Consider the following 21,271-nt stretch of genomic DNA (forward strand, 5'->3'; position numbering starts at 1 on the left):
GGGTAGCCAAAGTGCCCGAGGTGGAGTCTAGGCCCACTTGATTTTTTTTTTCTCTTTGACTGTTTGAATTTCTCATTATCTTTATTTAGTTTGACTAACAAAACTTTTTCTCTTGCAGAAAAGGAAAATTGTAACACAGAAAAAGGTTGTTGGACACGAGAAGTTCAATTTGGCATTAACGATGACATCACAATCGACATGTCCATTGGCACAACAGAGACACATTTAGTTAGAGATTCACCACCTCCACCACCATCACCTCCACCATCACCACCGCCACCACCGCCATCGCCACCTCCACCACCTCCATCACCACCTCCACCACCTCCACCACCTCCATCGCCACCGCCACCACCACCATTGCCACCACCACTACCACTATTGCCTCTGCCCCCGCCGCCACCGCCACCACCACCATTGCCACCACTACTGCCACTATTGCCTCTGCCCCTGCCACCACCGCCACCACCACCAACGCAAATCCCTGAAGTTGGGCAATCTAGTGGTGTTCACGATAGGGAACCTGAGGAACAGCCTAGAGCTGAAAGAGTTGCAGACTTTCCTGACAACGTGGTGGACAAGCGCTTCCAAGAGACTGTTATGCGGACAAGGGAAAAAGTAGTTCACCAAACACTTGAGGCGCTCAAATGGCCAGGCCCTTATGACTTGATTAGAGAAATCCCCCTTTGCCGTTTGCAGCAGACGAACCTTGTCCGCACAGCATCCAAGTATGTCAACCCGGATATATACAGCTTGTTCAAACAGAATGGCCTTGCAACAAATATCGGTATGTTTCTAGTCTCTTTTTGCAAGCTAGGAACAACAGAGATCATTACTGTCACACCCGAGATTGTGAATAGCTGGGATCCTATTTGGAGGAGGAAGTCCCTAGAATTTGATGACATGCTTATCAGACATCCTGAGACTCGACAGCTTGCGGGGACAATATTCCAAATTATTGACGGTAACCACTGATATGGAGCTTGAATGAAGTGTATCGACAATCATTTTCGCGATGATCTTGTCTACCATATCAACGTTCCAGTCGGCCATGTCTACGCGAGGGGACCTTTGGATGTCAACAGACTTATCTTGGCCTGCCAAAAGATCAATGCGTAAGTTTTATAATTTTACCTCTAACTCCACTTTAACTTGTTTTGTTGTGTTTAAATGTAGGCTTGGGCAGTTCGCTGTTCAAAAACAAAATCTTGTCCATGACATCGAGCAACTTCAATTTTTGGCAAACTTGAGTGAGGATGACATCCGCCAACATTATGGTGATGATCTCGCAACACTTGTTTGGCACTCACGCACTCGAAATGACGGTACAACTTGGTTCAACAACCCAATTAGTTTTATGCTTGCTGTGTGGTGTAAGGTATGTCTTTCCCTTTTATTTTATAAAAGCCTCTTTTAATTGTTTTGGATTTTAGCCTTTGGTGAAGGTCAAGCAAGATGCTTACGAACTTGCATATCCGGAGAAGAGTCAGGAAGAGCTCTCAGCTGAGTTTGTACAAATTGAGCACAAAATTCAGCATGTAAAGTCCTCAAAGTTGAAGAAACTAGTATGCATTGCAAACAATCGCAGGCCGAAGGAGTGGCTAGAGACTATAGCCGAAATTTCTTCTCATAAATGTAAGTTTTTTATCACACTTCATTTTTCTTAATTATGCATATGTTACTTTTGCAGTGAACAAAACTCCAGATGACATGATTTACAATATCGCAAAATTGAAGCTTCCATAGAAGCAACAGATAGAGACTCTGGAGTTCCTCAATGTCTGCTTGATGAACAGAGAGAAAGGATTGCCAGAACTATTTGAAAACATGATGAGAAGGGTTGTCTACATCACACAAACTATAAGTGAAGGTGAGAAGTTCTTGGCACCACACATTGGTGACGATCCAGATGGCACATTCATGTCTTTCGACACCTACATCAACACGTCATTGGAAGGGATTGAAGAGGGGTGGCTGCTAGAGAAGTCTACAAGCATAACAACTTATGATTGCCAACATGGTCAACCTTATTTCATGTGACGTGCAGCTTATAGGTATAATATGATTTCTAAGACTGTTTTTTAATATATATTGTTTACAGGTATCTTCGATATAGAGGCATGCCATTTGAGGCACTAGTTTGCACTCGATTTGTTGCAAAGGGTGTAAGAGATGGAGGAATGTATCCAACAATGTTTGTGAGAGTTCCAAAGGCATGGAAGATAGAATGCCCTTGGGAGTTGGAGCTCCTAGGGAAGGAGACCTCTACACTAGATCACGAGGAAATTATCAATGCTAGCAACGATGGCAATGCAAGTGATGATGGAGACGAGGATGAGGAAGCTCTAGATCAAGTTCATGTTCCACCACCAAACAGTCAGGAACAGGCTCCAATTCAACCATCAAACAACCAAGATCCGGATCAGGTTTTACCAGTAAATAATGATGATCAAGTGGTTCACAGAATATCACGTCGACCTCGAGGTAAGCAAAAGTGAATTTTACAAATTAAAGGTGGTAATACATGTTTTTTGCAGCAATGACTGTTGGTAGTAATTTCATTCCAGCTCGACGAGATGCTCGTGAAGAGGAGTTGGAGGAACTCTCATTGACAACACGCCATATGACGGTATCATACTATTTATTACTTTTTTCATTCACTTAGCTCTTTTATAGGTCCGTCCTGTGTCCCCAATAACACAACGAGGCATTGTGGGTATCTTCATTGGCTCTTACAGTAGATTATTGACATCTTTCACGGAAGACGACATCAACATGGATATACGCCGCCAGTTCAACTGTTGGTGCCGAAAGATACAAAGGCCCGTGCTCCCAGTTGCGGACTTCATTCTCTTCGACTTTCCAGATGGTCTTTCAGATATCGATGGGAAAGTTGAGGATTGGAACTTTCTCACACCTGACCACTTGCGCGATGCATTCCTATTGTCCGAAGTACTTATGCTCGAAGCTAGCCATGTCGTCTTCATCCTACCGAACGACTCCAACTGGATGTATGAGCTTATGACGTGCGCAGCAGAAATTCATTTCAAGTCATTCTCTTCCGGGTGCATTGTGGATCCTATTAGCGTTGATACGAGGGGCATCCAAGGGAAGCCTGAAAAGGTGAGTATGTATTTTATATTTTTATCTAATTTCTAAACATTTTTATTTTCCAGGTTATGATGTGGACCTATCATGCCTTCTGCAGAAACACACATGATGGGTTTCGTGATAGCGAACGTGCAGCACGTGTTTTGCCTGGGTATGACAGTTCCACTAACATCATACCCAACCTTGTGGATGAGCAGATCCGCAACACGTTTCCAGGGTACCGATTCCGAACTCCATCAGCAATGCAAGTCTTGCTTGAGCTCTATTGCCCACCAGATGGTATTGTGATTGATTGCACAGCAGGTAGCGGTTCTATGGTGGAGGCAGCACATGACTCTAGTAGGTCGGTGTTTGCTATTGAAGAACATCATTTCTTCAAACGTCGGCTCAGAGGATTTCGTGAGTTGCCTTCAACCTCAAAGAGGTAAATTATGTTTATTAAAATTTCAATATATATTTCATTCTATTTTATAGATCATAGTCACCTAGAGTTTCTAGAATTGAAGGCTTTGGAAGTCTCCCTGACTATGCAGAAGCCATGGCTCAACATATGCAAGGTGAATCTTCCCCACAATACCACTATAGGAGGAAGTATAAAAGAAATCATTATGTTGATGATGAGGCAGATGAAAGTTAATTGCATCCTTACATAAAATGGAAAGCTTGTTATATGTTAGATGTCAGTAAAATTGTCAGATGTCAGTGTCAGTGTCAGATACCATAATTATAGATTATCATTCTCACTTGTCACCATCACTTTGTAGCGTTTGTGTGTTGCCATCTCCTCCTTCAACATTTTGTAAACAATTGTATGTGATATGATAGCACCTTCTAGAACAAGGTATGTTACCTACAACTAATATCATTTTATTATATTTTTTCTTTTAATAGTGACAATACTATAGTATAGTAAAGTAATTCTAGATCTTACATTCCACTATAGGGTGGCCTAAAAACCCCATATTTTGCACTAGCCAATGCAGTGTTTCCCAAGGGGATGTTGTTCCTCACCATGAAGCAATAATGGGTATGTGTCTGTAACTCATTCTTGAATCTATTGTACATCCATATGTGCACATTTTCCAGACTTGCCATTGGGCAATTCTTACAGTGCTCAAGAAAAGTTTGTAAACCCATAGGGCCATTTGTCTTGTCCAAAAAAAAATAGCATATTGGACACCGAATGTAATAGCGTTCTGTGCTTTCAAGTAGTCCTGCCATGTCAGGAGCAAGATCTTGCAAAAACATGTGGCATTGCTCTTGAAGCGCTAAAGGCAATCCCTCTCTAGTAGCAAGATCCGGAATTTCACATATAGGGAGCTCTAATTTAGCTTCACTAGAGCCCTCAGCAGAAAAAGGATTGTTATGTAGAGGTGAAGGTGGAATGTTGGTAGAACTTGGGGATGGAGGTGGAGATTGATATGAAATGCTGGGGGGCCAAGTACGATTAGCAATGGGTCTCCTTTGAGCCATTTCAATATAAACTTCTAAGGAGCTCAAGGAGAACAAAAAACCTACAATGACTATAACTTTTCTAGATAGTTTATATACTAAGTTTTAGTCTTGGGAATGAGGTTTATTTATTATGACACTGACAATACTCAGATTCTTGGGAACGAGGTTTATTTATTATGACACTGACAATACTCAAATTCTTGGGAATGAAGTTTATTTATTATGACACTGACAATACTCAGATTCTTTAAATGTTAGTCTTGGAAATGGGGCTTCATAATCATAGCTTTCTTGTAAACATAAGAGCTTCTAGAATCTAGATTATCGTGTATACACATGCTCTATCATTATGATGAATCCTACTTTACTACACATATAAGCTCTATTTCGTTAAAGTGGGAATTGTCATTATCCCACTTGTAAAATAAGGTTTCCAAACCTTTATATAGTATATAAATATAACAAAATTCAACTGCATTGAGGCACATGCCATTTTATTTTAAACAAGGAAATGTCTACTCAATCACTTCTCACTGCTTCACCTCTCTCTTCTCCTTGTCATCGTCGTCTAATTTCTTTCCATCCTTTTAATATTGGCTCAGTTGCTCCGAGTCTAGGTGGAGCCCAAGTCCCCATTCAATCTTTACTTTCCCCTTATTAATAAAACAACTTCGTAGACTTCCAATAACATGCTGTAACACTTCTAGTATAATGCAAATCCTCTCAAAGAATTGTCTTTTAATATTAATACAATGGCATGGAACCCCATGCCATAATAAGTTACATTTTTAAATAAATACATGCCATCTCAGACTGTTATTTTTTGCCTCCAACGCCTATACAATAATCTTGGAATTTCATCTCTCCACACTATCAGGATTTAAACCCAATAGTAATGCCATCTCTTCTCTAATACGTCCACGCTCATGTTCAGTGGTCGAAGAACCCATCCGGTTGAGCAGATTATGGAGATGCGGATAGTGCTTGGCTAGACAATATACATGCCATAAATGATGACTGGTGTCTGTCCGATCAAATGGCTTCTGATATACCGTTCCATCTGCCATTTGGTTGATTTCTGCAGCCACCTCCTGGACTGGCCGGTTCTCTATCACCATCGCTTCAAGCCGTTTTGCAAGGTCCCCCAGAACATACGGTTTCTTCTCCCTAGTTTCCATACTGCAAGAGATGGGGTGCACTGCATATGTGTGCGTGTTCGCTGCAGTTTTAATCGGCGAGTCATCGATGATGAGGATTTCACTTGACCTAGCAGTCCGGTTCATCACTACAGCCTCTGCCTTGACGAAGATGGGCTTGCTACCCCTCACATGGACCATAGTCAAGCAATCCTCCTGCGTTAGGAGAAAGTCAAATGGTAATATTACTCGCGTCTGATCGTGCATCATCTGTAGCAACGTTAATGCATTGTGGCGCATCATGGATGTCCAAACTCCCAATTGCAAATTGAACCCGGCCCTCTGTTTTAAGTGTCGCATGGTCATTATTAGATCCCGCAGTTTCTCCCGTGTGATTAATGTGAATCTGTCTCTTTTGACCAACTTGCGACCGCAGGCTTTGGAGGGTGCAGTGACATTCGAGGACGAGCCACGCTCATGGGAGAAAAGGACACCGTTCAGATCAAAAACGATACAATACTTTCGCCGTGACTCTGAAATGAAATGCGTCAGCATAAAAAATGGTACAAGTCAATTTTACCATCTACAATATTAGCGAATGGTGCTCCCGATGGTCGTTCAGAGGGTTTTGGTCGAGGAAACGTGAAGGGCGGAAATACTCTCCTCTGCAATGTGGGGTCAATGGCATCCGATGGCGTGTGGGCACATGCCATTTCAGCTGTAGACTCTGGTACAACTGGCTCAACAGTGGCATGGGGTGGTTCCGATGGCGTGTGATCACACGCCATTTCAGCTGGTGCCTCCGTTGGCAAAGTGGACATGACCGAACAGGCAGCAGGGGCGGTGTAGGGAGGTTCCAACGGCGCGTAGTCAGACGATTGGGCACACGTTGGAAATGAGGATACGACCGGCTCGGCGGCTGGGGCGGCCTCATGCGGGTCCAATGGCGCCTGGTCACCGTCAGTTGGATACGTGGACAAGATTGACTCAGTGGTATGGGCAGCATCAAGTGGAGCGTGGTCAGCTTGCTTGGCGTTGATATGGATAGTAGCCTCCACCAGCTCTGATGACTCTTGCAGGCAAGTAGAGTCCACTGGCGGATCCATATGCATGTCCAAATATCTCCCTTCGATTGAGATGGTATCCTCCCGTGCTACTAAAAACAAACTCATTAGCACATTGAATCGACTATACTGTATTTACCATCAACTGCTATTGAGGAACTAGGACCGATATCACTTGGGCGCACTGCTGATTCTGAAGGATTGGACATACGTTTCGACCCTTGCTTGGCACTATCCTTCCTCGACACTAAAGGCTAGAGTTTGTATCTTAATTCAACTGAATAATCTCTACTTACCATTTCTTCTGCGACCTACATGGACAATGTTAGAAATGGTAAAAGGTTAGGAATGGATGTACTATTATTTACCTGATGGTTTGTCTTGTATGACCTTCCTCCGCTGCTCTTTGGCCACCTCAGGCTGGCCATCATCGTCATCATCGTCATCGTCGTTATTGTGATCGTCACCATTGTGAGGACCATCCAAGTCCTCTTCGTCCTCCTCTTCTTCGTCCTCCTCTTCTTCGTCCTCCTCTTCGTCCTTCTGCTCTTCCTGCTCATTATCTTTCTCTGGCTCCTCATCCCCCTCTTGCATTTCTTCCATAGGCTGCTCAGGCTGGATTGCTTGTTTTTCCAGGACCATCTTGGAAAAATCATCTGGCCGAGTCTCCATCTCAAAATACAAGACATCCATAGCCTGTTTTAGTGCGTGACCTAGGACCGTATCCTCACCCGACTATCTTAACATGGTTTCTGCACGTTCTTGCACCCTTCGAAGACGACGAGATGAGAAAAACGTGGCCCTGACTTGAAAAGCATCCCTCATCCATTGTACCTCTCCATTGAGATTGGGGAAGGGGAGTCCGCCATAGGAATCTGAGTCAGAAGGTGGTGACTGGCTCCTTTCACTCAGCCCTTGATCTGCAATGAATGGCATGAGCACACACGCCATAACCGCGAGGCATTACCTATCATCTTTTCGTTGCCCTTCTTCCTTTTCGAATCAAACGCCTCTGATCCCGACGACTGTCCAACGTGCTTTCGCTTTTTATGACCACTGTCAGTTTGAGCTTGGCTGGTGCTTGCCTGTTTTGCCTTTGAAGAAGTGTCTCCTGCAAGGAATGGCATGAGACCACACGCCATTGCAAATATAATTTGTACCTCCTTTTTTCCTATTGCTTGTCTGTTTGTCCTTCTTCGACGCGCCACCAGTGCGCTTTTCAGTCCTCGTGTCTGAATATTCACAACGATCTATAATCAAAATGGCGTGAGGCCTCACGTGACCTTACCTTGTGCAGGTTGTGACCTCGGCCTAACATCAGTAGCTGTTAACGCCGTTTCAGCATCTGGGGGTGGCCACGCTCCTGCATACAGAGCTTGTGAGATAACATTTAAACTTAAAGTGCGTACTCACCAGGTTCGTAGAGAAGATACTGTTTTTCTTTGGCAACTGTAATTATATGCTCCATTGAAGTCACCTCTTCAATGGAGTTTGTCACCGCAACACACGGGACACCCTTGAGTAGTGCGGCTCGAAAGAATAGTCCGCCGCAGTTGTACTCGACAACGTATTTGCCCTTGGAGTCACCCGCTATTGCGTTGAAGACCCAGCTGAGCATTTCCCATGCTGCACCTGGAGCTTTCTTTGGATTCGAAAGCTCCATAGCCGTCTTCAGTTCCTCAGGCACGGGTAAATTGACCTCCCTCAGATCAATTCGATCGGCTTTGTTGAACGAAGCTGGGAAGTCACTCCAGTCCCACTCTGCTGCAGGACCAATAACAAGGGCGACTGTGAAGATGCGGACATTCGTCGGTATCTTCTTCTTAGCCATTATCCCATGGATCTCCCGCATCTCCTTGCCTTTCAACCGAGCCTTCACCTCGTTCAAGGCCTTCCAGAACTTGTGATAGGATTCGGAGTCGTAGATCATATAGTGGACTGAAGATTCCACCTCCGCAAGTCCCACCATTAAGTCAATGATGGAGCTGACTTCGTCTGCATGAGTGATCTCCTCGTTTGTGAAGTCCATCACACAAAAGATGTTCTTGACCTGCTCATCTCCGCGGGAAACGATGCTCCTCCACCTTTGATCTTCATCCGAATTCACGTATACCCGGTAAGGTTCTCGATAGGCCTCTGCTGCGGGGTCGAGCTGTTTCTGAAGCCGGCGGTCGACATCCCTCTTAATGAAATTTGGATACTGATCCAACTTCTCAGCTTTACTTTTCGTGGCATCCCGCAGCAGATCGATGAACTTGGGGGCCCCCTTCACGTACTCGTCGATGTCTTCATTTGACAAGTCCAGCTCTTCCATCATCTCTTGCGTGGTGTCGATGCTCACCCTCGCCACGGCCACTTGCTCGAAGATCCAATCCTTCAATAGCGCACGAGCTCTCAGAGTCGTGCACAAGTCCTCGTATGTCACAATATGGCCGGGAGTCATTTTGGTCTTGTTGAAGACTACCTCACCAAGTAGAAGAGCATTAGCCACTGTCAGAAGGTCGTCGTCGTCTAGAGACCGCGAGAAACGCAAGGCGTTGAGCTTCAAATCATTGGGCTTCCGGCCGTCCTCCACACCCATTGAGTTTAGCAACTCCCCGTCATGGTACCTCCTTAGCACATCTACCCATTTGTCAAAAACAACTTTTGTCGCGAGTAGAATGTTATGGATGCTGAGTGTGTCATTGACCCCCAGTGTTTTCGAGAGAAGACTCGAGAATTCCTGCAATGGAAATGGCGTGAGGCCACATGCTATGCCACATGCAACGAGGCTTACCTGCCAGGCGCTAGTTGCTAGTGCACGTCCTTGTCCTGGTTTTTGTGGCTTCTTCAGTTGAACCCAGAGCTTCCGTGTTCGTGCCAATGTCTCGTGCAGACCCGATTTGTAGCACGTTTCTTGCTTGACATTCTGCGCGTGGGAGATGTATATGATAGATCGGAGGGGCGAGTTGCCTTTTATCAGGCAGACAACTCTTGTCTTGAAGACTTTCTTCACCTCCTCGCCCACCATAATATCCACAACTATCTGTTGCATCGCCAAGCTAGAATGCTGCCCGGAGACGGCATAGAACCGGATGTTCTGATCGTCCAACACCTTTCTATTGATCAAGTCTGGAAACCTCGTCTCGCCCTTCATTGTTCGGTAGTAGGGGATCACGTCTGCGATGTCGGGTGTTACTGGACTTGCCAGCATCTTCTGCTTCAGTTTCTCCACCCACTCATCAGATACTAGCCTGTGGTTGTATTTGCTTTGGATCTCGATACGGCTCACGTCGATTGTATATACTTTGTTGGAATAGTAACAAGTACTATTATCTGCGATGATTTTTGCTGCCTCTTCTTGCTCTTTCTGCTCTTTGCGGCTCTTCTTTTTGGTGGGTGTAGTGTTCGAACCCGAGGCAATGGCATCACCGAGTAGCTTCTTTTTTGGAGCAGCAGAGTCGGACGTCGGCTTGAGCTTGACCACCCTTTTCTGCTTCGGGGTAGTTTCCAGATCAACCCCCTTCCCCTTCGCTTCGCAAACTGGAGGCACTCTCAACGGCTCAATGTTAGAATATAGTTTTTGAACATCGCCGTAGGTGAGGTCCGTGGATTCCATGTGATCTTCATAGACCCGCAGCGTCTTTGAAATTGTGGGCCTCCTGGACAACCTCTCCCTAGCTCCCTCTAGGAATTCCTCATAGCCGCTGCCCCCCTCCGGGAAGCCGCTAGGATGTGCAAGGTGGATCTTGAAGGCGGACGCTGTCTCTACCACAAGTGCCAGTCCATATTCTTGCATGGAACTGCATGGAGTGTCTGTCACTTGGATGAGGATCCCCATGCATTCTTTTCTCCCACCATCTGTGTTGTACAGCATCAGATCCTCGCCTTCCATCCCGAAAGTCCAACTGGTGAGCTCCTCCCCCTTCTCTGCATCCACATTGACAGTGGCTGGAAGAAGAACGCAATTCCTCGCCTGTTCAAAAATGCACAACAATTAGAGCTGACAGATGAAAAGCTAGCAGCTGGAAATAACGTGAGGCCACACGCCATTCACCACTGCATCAGATGTCTTGAGGCTGCATCCTAAGATGGCGTGAGGCTACACGCCATCTGTAACCGGACTGCACTCGAGAGCCCAATCGGTGCATGCCAATGTTGCTACTGAATGGCATGTGGCCTCATGCCATTTTCTACTTCGTCTAAAAGACTTACCATTTGAAGCCGAATGGAGGCCGTGACAATCGAGGCCGGACTCGCTGGCGAATGTGCACTGTGTGTGCAGCGGATCGTAGCAGCAAGGCTACTCTGCCACTTACAGTTAGAGAGTGGTGCTGAAATCTCCCGGGACGCCAAGTGGGCTGCGTGTGGGTGGTGGAGTGGGCGGCGGAGTTGGCGGCGAAGTTACAAACTGGGTGTGTCTTGAAGTGGACGCCGATGCACACGAGCGCGATGCGAGCGCGAGTGTGATGCAAGCGCGAGTGGACGCCGATGCACACGAGAAACCTGTAGAGAAGTGAGCGTGATCGCGAGTGGGAGCGCGATGCGAGCGGGAGCGCGAGTGTGATGCGAGCGCGAGCGCAAGTGTGCGAGCGCGAGTACAAAGCAAAATGCAAAACCTAACCTCACACGCGCGAAATGTCACAACGGTTGGTAATCCCGCCACGTCATCATTCCTCGGACTTGGGCGCCACCATTAATTTCTGGATTGCCGCGCGCATGCAAGCACGCAAAATCCAAAAGAAATCCGCAACGTCATCATTCCTCGGACTGCATGCACGCGAAATCCAAAAGAAAGATCATGATTGGGATATCATTTAATACCCTCGCTATATTTATACCATGCATGATTGGATATTCCAAAGCATCTTGTATTTCCAAAAATGGCAGATGTTCAGCTAAATAAAGAAATTCTATCTGTTTCTATTTTTCTCTCAAATCAATATTATAGCGTGTGGGCTCATGCAATTTTGAACCAAAGAAACCCAAAAAACGTTGGACCCAAAATATTTTGAAAAAACCCAAAAAACCCTAAACATTTTAAACCCAAAAATCCAGGCGTCCTGTGGCGTTATTCCTTGAATGGCGTGTGGGCGCATGCCATTTTCAGGGCCAAATGCTGAATGGAGAAAAATTCCCTTTCAGTGCAAATGCTGCAAGAGGCAGATGCCGAGCACAAAGGACTGTAACTACCTCACATGACACAGATAAACTTTTCTCTATTTGGCAAAGATAAACTTTATAGCGTGTGGGCTCATGCAATTTTGAACCCAAAAAATGCACCAAAAAATTCTCGGCGTCATCTGGCATTATCTCTTGAATGGCGTGGGGCCGCATGCCATTTTCAGGGGCACATAGGAGTATATTCCTAGGATATGCTGACACGCGCGAGATTTTTTTGAGTTTTCTGGAGATCCAACCGTTAGATCGCAACTAGATTTTACAGAATGGTATACATGGTCTTTCTTGATGACCCTGCAAAGAAGCATCTCAATCGGACACCACATGAGACCACACGAGCCTTACAATGTTTCAGGGTCATTTGCCATAGATCCGACCGTCATTTGCTACAATGTTTCAGGGGCATTTGCCATAGATCCGACCGTTATTTTGCTCCAAGATTTCACAGTTTGGTGTGCATTGACCTTTCCATCGAAACTGCAAAGGGACATCACAATCAGATGCGGGATCACAAGAAACTAACTTCACTAACTCTGGTTTCACCAAGATCTACATAAGGAGTTATAAAATGAAAGGACCCTCTCTATTGAAATGTGTTTATGGTCCTAGGGGCATTGTGACATATCAAAGGATTTTGCATCAAGTTCTGTATTTGCATGTTTATCAAGCTACTGAATTGCTAAACCCTAAACCCTAAACCCTAAACCCTAAACATGTGGCAAATGCTGCGTGAAGAAAGATGCCCTTTCTGGGCAAATGCTGTAAGAGGCAGATGCCGAGCAGATGTATCTCAGGCTAGCGAAGGGGACAAACGAAAGCTAGCTATAAACATGACGGGATGCAAATAGATTACTAGGCTGGTCCTACGAAAATCAAAAACCATAATTGAAAACATTGAAAATGCAAAAAGAAAGGTTTATAATATTTTTGAATTTTAGGCAACCAAAGGAATGTAAGTAGGGCATGTGTTTGTAAGTTTAAAAATGCCTCAACCACTTAAATTCCCAAGTAAATAAAGCTGTTTCTATTTTTGGTACAGGTAAACTTTATAGCGTGTGGGCTCATGCAATTTTGAACCCAAAAATGCACCAAAAAATGCTCGACTAGCATTATTCTTTGAATGGCGTGTGGCCTTATGTCGAGCATTATTCTTTGAATGGCGTGTGGCCTTATATTGCCATAAATGGACGTACACACACAGCGTAATTATTCCTTTACACGGCGAATAATCTTGGCGCGGATCGCTGACATGGCATGGCAAAGTTCGAATCACTGACATGGCACAGCTGGATCGAGGCAAGGACATGATGTGACAAAGTTCAACCTCCGACAGCAAAGTCTAGAAGCTACTCAGTTTGAAATTTGTCAGAGGAATCATAAGATTTGGTTTGTCAGAGGATTTGATGTGACGTTCAAGCGTGTGTTATTTTTGAATTCTCGAACTCATTCCTAGGTCTATCATTTTTGTGCGCCGTGTTCTTGGTTCTGCTGAGCGCAGTGAGCGCTGCTTGTGTAAGCGGCGTTGTGGGCTATGGTTTATGCGTCTACGAGCGGTTGCGGCATTGCGAGCGCCATTGCGAGCGACAGTTTATGCGAGTGGCAGTTTGTGCGAGCGGCGCTACGAGCAGTTGCGGTGTTGCGAGCGGCGCTACGAGTAGTTGCGGTGTTGCGAGCGGCACTGTCTTTGGTGTGGCTACCGCTTCCTCTTGATATTTGGCACTTGTGCTTCCTGGTATGTTCACCATGGAATGGCTTAGGACCACATTTAGAAATGGCATGAGGCCACATGCCATCTTGGGCCCTTGCAATTTCATGGCTAGCGTATTGTCATGTATGTTTTCACTTGCCTGCAGCTGTGTGTATATCAAGATGGCATGAGGCCTCATGCCAATTTTGTGAATGCGAAATTTCACGTGGGTGTCAATAGCATGTTTGAATAATGGCATGTGGCCTCATGCTATTGAGGTTGTTTGGTATGTTATGATTTAGGCCATTCTCCAATCATTTTTTGTATGGTCTTAACTTCTTTTCTGCACTTTCAGAATGGCCTTCAGGGTTGGGGAAAAGGTTTACATTTTGAATGGTGGGAAAAGAGTTGCAAAAGGGACCCTTGTGTCTATGGATCGGAACTTTGTTATACACTGTGAAAGGCTTGGGGAAGGCAATGCTGCTGTATCAGTAGAGACTGTCTTCGATGGGAATGTGGTCGCTATTGAACGAGGAGAGATGGTCGTCGGGGTAAATGTTGTTGTTGCCTTGAAAAATCTTCAGAAGAAAGCAGATGTTGGGGACAGCGCAAGTGCGACGCATGTTCCCTCCGTGGATCTTAAGAACCGTGCTACATGGATTCAGGCAAAAGTGTTTCTAAACAACCCCGAGGGGGAGGTGGTAGCTGAGGGCTTAGCCACAGTTGTCGATCCAAGAGATGCGGTTGCTAATCAAGAATTGGGCTGGGATGATATTGGAGTTGCGATTTTAGAGGTTGTTGACACAGAAGAAAACAGTCTGACTATTGGAAGCATTGTGCGGTGGAAATTGAGGCACTTAGTGTTTGAGAATGTGAAGGATTCACAATCAAACACCACTACAACTGATGACAAAACATCTCTTCATGGGAAAAGAAAGTACACCTTCCTAAAGCGCAGCCAAAGGGATCTGAGCAACGAACCGAAAAGGCAGAAAATGGCGATGGAGGTTCGAATGGTCTCGACAGTTGCTTGTTGCAAGAGGAGGTGCTGTCAACATGCTGATTGGGATGCTATTGAAGAGGAGAGAGCAAGATACAAGACATTGTCCTGGAAGGCAGCTCGCAATTTTGTGTATGAGGCATTACGGTCATCTGTTGATGCTTCAGAACATCAGGTGGGGGGCATGGTCTTCCAGAGGGGTTTGGTCTGCATGAAGGCATGGAGAATCATTTATGGAGTCCCTCGAAGCACATTCTACAGAATCAAAACTGAGTTCGAGGAACAAAGGGTTCAACAGGCAGTCCATGGGAACGACGGTACGCACAAAACCAGGGGTCATGTTGTATATGGAGAGGCAATCTTCAAGAGGTTTGTCGAGACATGTAGCGAGCAGCAACCACATAAAACCCGCCTCTTGGAAGATGGAACACGAGACACCCAACGAGTTCTCCCTTCCATGTATACCAAGGGGGCCATATTGGAAGATGTGAATCGGGAACTCCAAAGTAATGGCTACAGGAAGCTGAGCCAATCTAGATTTAGTAGATTGTGGAGCAACAGGTTCAGGGATGTGAGTATAGGAAAGTACTCCAGCTTTTCAAAGTGTGACGAGTGCACTGCTATCAAAATGGCTTTGTCGAAGAATTCTTGCAGCGCTCAAGAGCGAGAGACGTTGGTTAGAAGGCGGCTCGACCACAACATCGAGCAGAGAAGCTGCAGGACTGCATATTATCATAACAGGATTCTCTCCATGGAGAGACCTGACTCTTACCTCTGCATCATCCACGACAAAATGGACCAGAAAAAGACGTGCTTACCTCGACTCAATCCTGCCCCCAAGGCAATCTCTTCATCCATGCAGCTGCCTGTGTCTCTGTTTGGCATAATCGCTCATGGGCATGGTGCCCAGAACTATGGGAACTTCTTTGTACCTCTATGGGGTGGCGGGGGTGCAAACATGATGATTGCGTCCCTAGCAAAACACTTAAAGTCTCTGCAAAGTGCGCAGACTGAGCTGAACGGCCAACCCTTGCATAAGGCCCTTGTCGATCGAACCCCATACAAGGTTCAGCTGGAGGAGGAGCAAAGGCTTGCAGTATCGTGTGGGGCCCCATGCCATCCCAGTGAATATGTTGGCCGTCAGATTGTAGGGTTATCACGTGAGGCCTCATGCCATTCCGACGAGGCTGGTCACTCGGTGAATGCACAGCCTCATCCAAACGAAGCAGAATCTCAAGGAAGTTCTTGCAGCCGATGTGGCCTTCCACCCCATCTTCTGCTCCAAACAGACAATGCTGGCAGTGAGAACAAAAACATGTACGTCTTCGCGTACTTGGCGATGCTTGTTGCCAAAGGCATATTTGAAACGGTTACACTTGGCTTTCTCATGGTTGGGCACACTCATGAAGACGTCGATGCCATGTTCAGTCACCTGGCAGAGTCCCTCCGGCGATCCAATGTCCTCACCCTCCCACAACTCTACGATGAATTCCAAAATTGCATCAAAGGCACTGTTGAAGCTGCACTTCTGACAGAGGTTCCAGACTTTAAGGGGTTTGTAAGAGGCTACATCAGGGATGGATCCGAAACGCTGATTGGCCATTCCAAGCCTCTTCAGTTTCATTTCAGCATGTGTGACGGTGCTCCAGTGATGAGGTACAAGATGAGAGAATGGGACACAGTGTGGCTGCCAGTGGACGGCATTGAACTCTTCAAGAGAGATCCCATAACTGGGGAACCTATGATTCCTCAGGGTTCCCCACGGCCGATGCACCCGGATGGACTCAAAGACCAGGAAAGTATAGTGGCCGGGATTAGACAGCATATTGCCTTCTGGAAGAGGGGGTTGGTGTTTGGTGGAGAATCCTATTTTCAGAGGTGCAAGCCTTTGCTCGAATACTGGGAGAAGATTATATCTGCTATCCAAAATGGGCCGGTTGTATATGAAGAATTGGAAGAGTCCTTTTGGCCAGAACCCAGAGCACCAGATAGTAGCGGAACAATGTCCTCTGGAAATGCAGTGACAGATAACGATGTTGAGGATCACTATTGTGGGCCGAGGAACAAGAAGCCGGATTCAGCATTCAATCCAGTACAGGTCTGCAAAGGAATGGTCGTGCTTGTCAGACCCAGTAATAAAAAACAAATGATATGGGTGGGGCGCTGCATCACTGATGCAGAGGAGGACGCGGAAACTAACTCCTTCAATGTAACTGTGGAGTGGTTCAAGCCAAGTTCCGGATATACGAAGGATTGCCTAGAAAAGAGATGGGTGCTGAATCCAAGGGATCCCAGCATGAGCATATCGGTGGATAATGTTGTGCATGGTTGGATGCGGAAGCAGAGTGCCACCATCACCTTGCCAGACCATGCAAGAGATGCAGCAAGAGATGCAGCAAGGTGAGATTCATTAATATTCCTTTACAAAGTTTCTAATGTATTTTATTTCAAGGTGAACAATCCGAATCTAAATCAGAGGAGGCTTGATATAGTGTGTGAGGTAAAACAAAGATGATGTGACATATGCATTTACCAATCACACGTGCATAAATCTAATAATATGGCGTGTGGCCCATATTAATGGCACATAAACCCATATTGTGGGCTTACGTGCTTTATGTACCATCATTCCCTTGCAGCGTGTGTGTTGGTTTCCTTTTATAACACAACGAACTCCATATTTTAGGGTGAAGAGCGTTCTCATGGCAAGCACAAAATCTGTAAGTGAGGCAGAAAAGGAGACGGAGAAGGAGATAGGTGAAGATGTAGAATATATAAGTCTTCCAAACTCCCCGTACTATACTCCAGGTGATCATTTTTCTGAACAAACGGCAACATTAACAACTATCGAGAACGCCCCAGTAACGTCAGAGACAACAATCCAAAGCAAAACAACTGACCCGGAGAAGGATGATAGTACCGCTGAGAGTACCAAAAAGGAGGTGTCCACTAGCGCTTAGGCTTATAATGGCGTGTGCCCTCATGCCATTTACTTGATCACCAAATACCTTTTTCCCTTTGCACTAGTATATCTTAATACCGGTCTGAGAAATAGAATGGCATGTGCCCTCAGGCCTTTTACTAAATCACCTTTGAAAGAAATGCAAGCCTCTATGTCGTAAAAAAAAGGTACTAGAGAAATTCCTTAATAATATGAATGTTATTTAGTTTCATGAAAATACACTAAGGGTCAAATGAGTTAAATGACTTCTCCAGACTAGCAATGCCTCTTGCTACACCTTCACAATTAGATTCGTTAGAAAAAGATAACATTGAATAATATCTAAATGTTCTCACCATTAAGTTATATGTCTGGCTAATAGGAATGATGTTCATCTTGGAAAGCTCACCACACGCTCAATGAACAAACAAATAGTGTGTGCGCGCATGCCATCGCTCTTCTTTAGCTTCAGATTCGGCTTGTTCACCTTGACAATGAGATTTATTATACAACTAGATGGACTCAGTCTGGACATAAGGTCACCGCGCTAGTCACCATGCCCCAGATATGTCTAGCCCCTGGACAAAAAACATATAATTTCACGTCATTTTCAAATACTTGAAAATTTGTACCTAGTCCCATTTTACTGAATAAATCCCACTTTAACGAAATAGAGCTTATATATTCTTTTCTACACATGCCAAATGTCTAGGGAAATAAATTGCAAGGAAATATAGACCACATTATAGTGGTAGAGCACGTTGGCACACTACCATTCTCTCATGTGAGATTGCCTTTTAGTCTTGGAAATGTAGATAAAGTTGATTCTTTGATGTGATATTACTTTTGAGTCTTTCGAAAGATTTTGATTTCTTTTATCATTATTTACAAACAATTCCCAAAAAATTTTAATGAGGATTCACTGCAAAATATACCTTGGTCTTATCATATGAGAGGATTGCGATATAGGCTAGTAATAAAGTTTTTAATATGAATTAATATGTAAATTACAAATGTCATGGAAAGTTTTATGGAGTAGATTTCTTGGTGCTTTTCACTGTGCTGTTCATTTTTTCATTTCTCTTGCTCTGGACTGTTGTTTCAGAAGTAATAGGAGCATTTTTATCAATTGTGATAGTGGTCTCCACATTCCCAGATGGGTAATAAGGACCAAGAGTGTAATATGGAGATTGTGGTAGTGAAACAAAATTAACATTCTCACATTCCTTTGCACTACAACTCTTACTCACAGATCTTGTATTTTCCTTGCTTCCCATCTTCTCAAGAACCCTAAAAAATCTTTTGAATGAAGGAATAGTATCTACAGCTGTAAAAGTATTCAAAATATTAAGTAGTCAAATCAAATATGACAGCTGTAACAGTTGTCATAATAAAATAATATAGTTTTATAAAAGATAGGTTCTCATGAACTTTGTCTTTTTTAAACAATTCAATCTTATAGAAACTTTTAACTTAGATATTTACGTATTTTAATATTTTAAAGTTTGCTAGAACCTTCATTTGTTCAATTTAGATCTCCTTTGTAATATTTCTTATTGACTATGTTGACTTGAGTTGACTTGTGTTGAATTGAGCTCAACTCAACTTTGGACCATCCCCCATAAAGGGAACCAGCAGTACCGACCTCCTACCGTCGTGGTAGTAAGGAGAGAGTGTCCATAAGGACTAGCTAACAAGTATCTTTCAATACCTAAAGTCACATTTGCGACACTCTCCCCCCCTTAGGGAAGATTGACGTCCTCGTTGATGTATACCCGAGTCTAACAAACCGTCAAGGAAGCAACTCCAAAAGTTAACGGAAAGCACACTATGTGGGAAACACACCAACTTAAATGAGTTATGGAACGACCTCTCCTCTACGTCCAAAGATGTTAAAACTCAGACACTTGTTGAATTGAGCTCAACTCATGAGCTCAACTCAACTTTGGACCATCCCGACAAAGAAATGACTAACGGAGTTAGCCACCCTTACTGCTCCGAGTACCACTCGGCTTACAAAGAATGATACATCCCTACCCACAGGGATATAGGGAGAAGGCCAGAGGCCCAACTTCCCCTGAGTAAGAAATCAACCCCGTCGGGAAGATTTAGACAACTACTATAAATTGGTAGATTAAGTTGTTTACATAACCACGCCCCTTTTCGAAAATGAGTCATCGAGAGAGAGGTGGGAACTTGTGATCAGTCTATAATAGTTATCCCCATGGTTATGGATTGGACCCATGCACTGAAATGCCGAAGTCAGCCTGCCAAAACTGACCCAAGTATGAACGAATAAGAGAAACGACACTTTTAATTTATAGAAATATATTACTTTATTAATTTGCAAGATTTATTACAAGATTTACAAAAGCTATTTTTTATTACTATTCTCATACTCCGTGACAAGCTTACGGGCATGTGTAAGATTCCTAAGAGGTTCCCAAGTTGATTCACAAGATGGGTAACCTTTCCACTTAACTAAGTATTCCTTCGCACGACCACCACGTGCCTTACGAGACAAAAGAATGGCCTCAACCTCATACTCCGGTTCACCATCAATAACATCCGGAGCTGGACGAACATCCCTAGAGCGGCTAGGATCCTCATCATATGGGGCCAGTAAACTGACATGAAACACATCATGAAGGCTGGACATCTCTTGTGGAATATCCAACTGATAGGATACATCACCAAGTCTTTTCAACACCCGATAGGGTCCAACATACCTCGGCAAGAGCTTTCGAGACAAAGAACCCTTAATGTTCAAGTTTCGGGAAGATAGCCATATTTGATCTCCCACTTGATAGGATACATTCCGACGATGCTGATCCTTATCACGGCAATACCTATTCTGAGCTTTACCCATCGCCTCAATATCTCTAGACCAACTTTGGCGTAGTTGCTCCACATAAGTCTCAACAGCTAGGACTAACATTTTGGCCATTGGTTTCGGTACAATAATTTGTTGAGGAACCCCACGAGCATTCCCTTGCAGCATCTCCCATGGAGAATAGCTTATAGAGTTATGAAATGTGTTGTTATAACAGATTTCTACTGTGTCTAAATGCTCAACCTAGTCGCGTTAGTCCACCGTGACATAGTACCGCAGATAATCCTCAACTTGAGCATTCACACGTTCGATCTGCCCATCAGTTTAAGGATGATAAGCCATACTAAACTTCAACTTGGTACTGAACAGCTGGAATAGTGTGCCCCAAAACTTCCCTGTAAACCTTGAATCCCTATCTGAGATCATCTCTTCGGGAAGACCATGAACTCGCACTACTTCATGGAAAAAGAGCTTTGTTGCTTGTTTCGCATTTACTGTTCCCGCAGTTGGAATAAAGTGTGCAATCTTCAACAACCGATCCACAACCACTATCAAAGTATCATAACCCTTAGACTTCGGCAAGCAAGTGACGAAATCAAGTGTCACACTCTGAAATGGCCATGCCGGTGCTAGAATGCACTGCAACTTTCCAGCCTGCTTCTCAGTTCTGAGCTTATATTGCTGGCATATAGGGCAGGAATGGACATAATCCGCTACATCACCTTCCATACCAGACCAGAAAAATCCCTTTTTCAATGAAGCCAGAATCTTTTGCTGTCCACCATGTCCCGCTGCCGGAACATCATGATGTTCCCATAGAAACAACTGTTGCAAATCCTTAGAGGGAAGATACAATCTTTCCTACTTATAGAATATAAGCCCAT

Source organism: Selaginella moellendorffii, unplaced genomic scaffold, assembly GCF_000143415.4.
Source record: "Selaginella moellendorffii unplaced genomic scaffold, v1.0 SELMOscaffold_8, whole genome shotgun sequence".
NCBI classification, from domain to species: domain Eukaryota; kingdom Viridiplantae; phylum Streptophyta; class Lycopodiopsida; order Selaginellales; family Selaginellaceae; genus Selaginella; species Selaginella moellendorffii.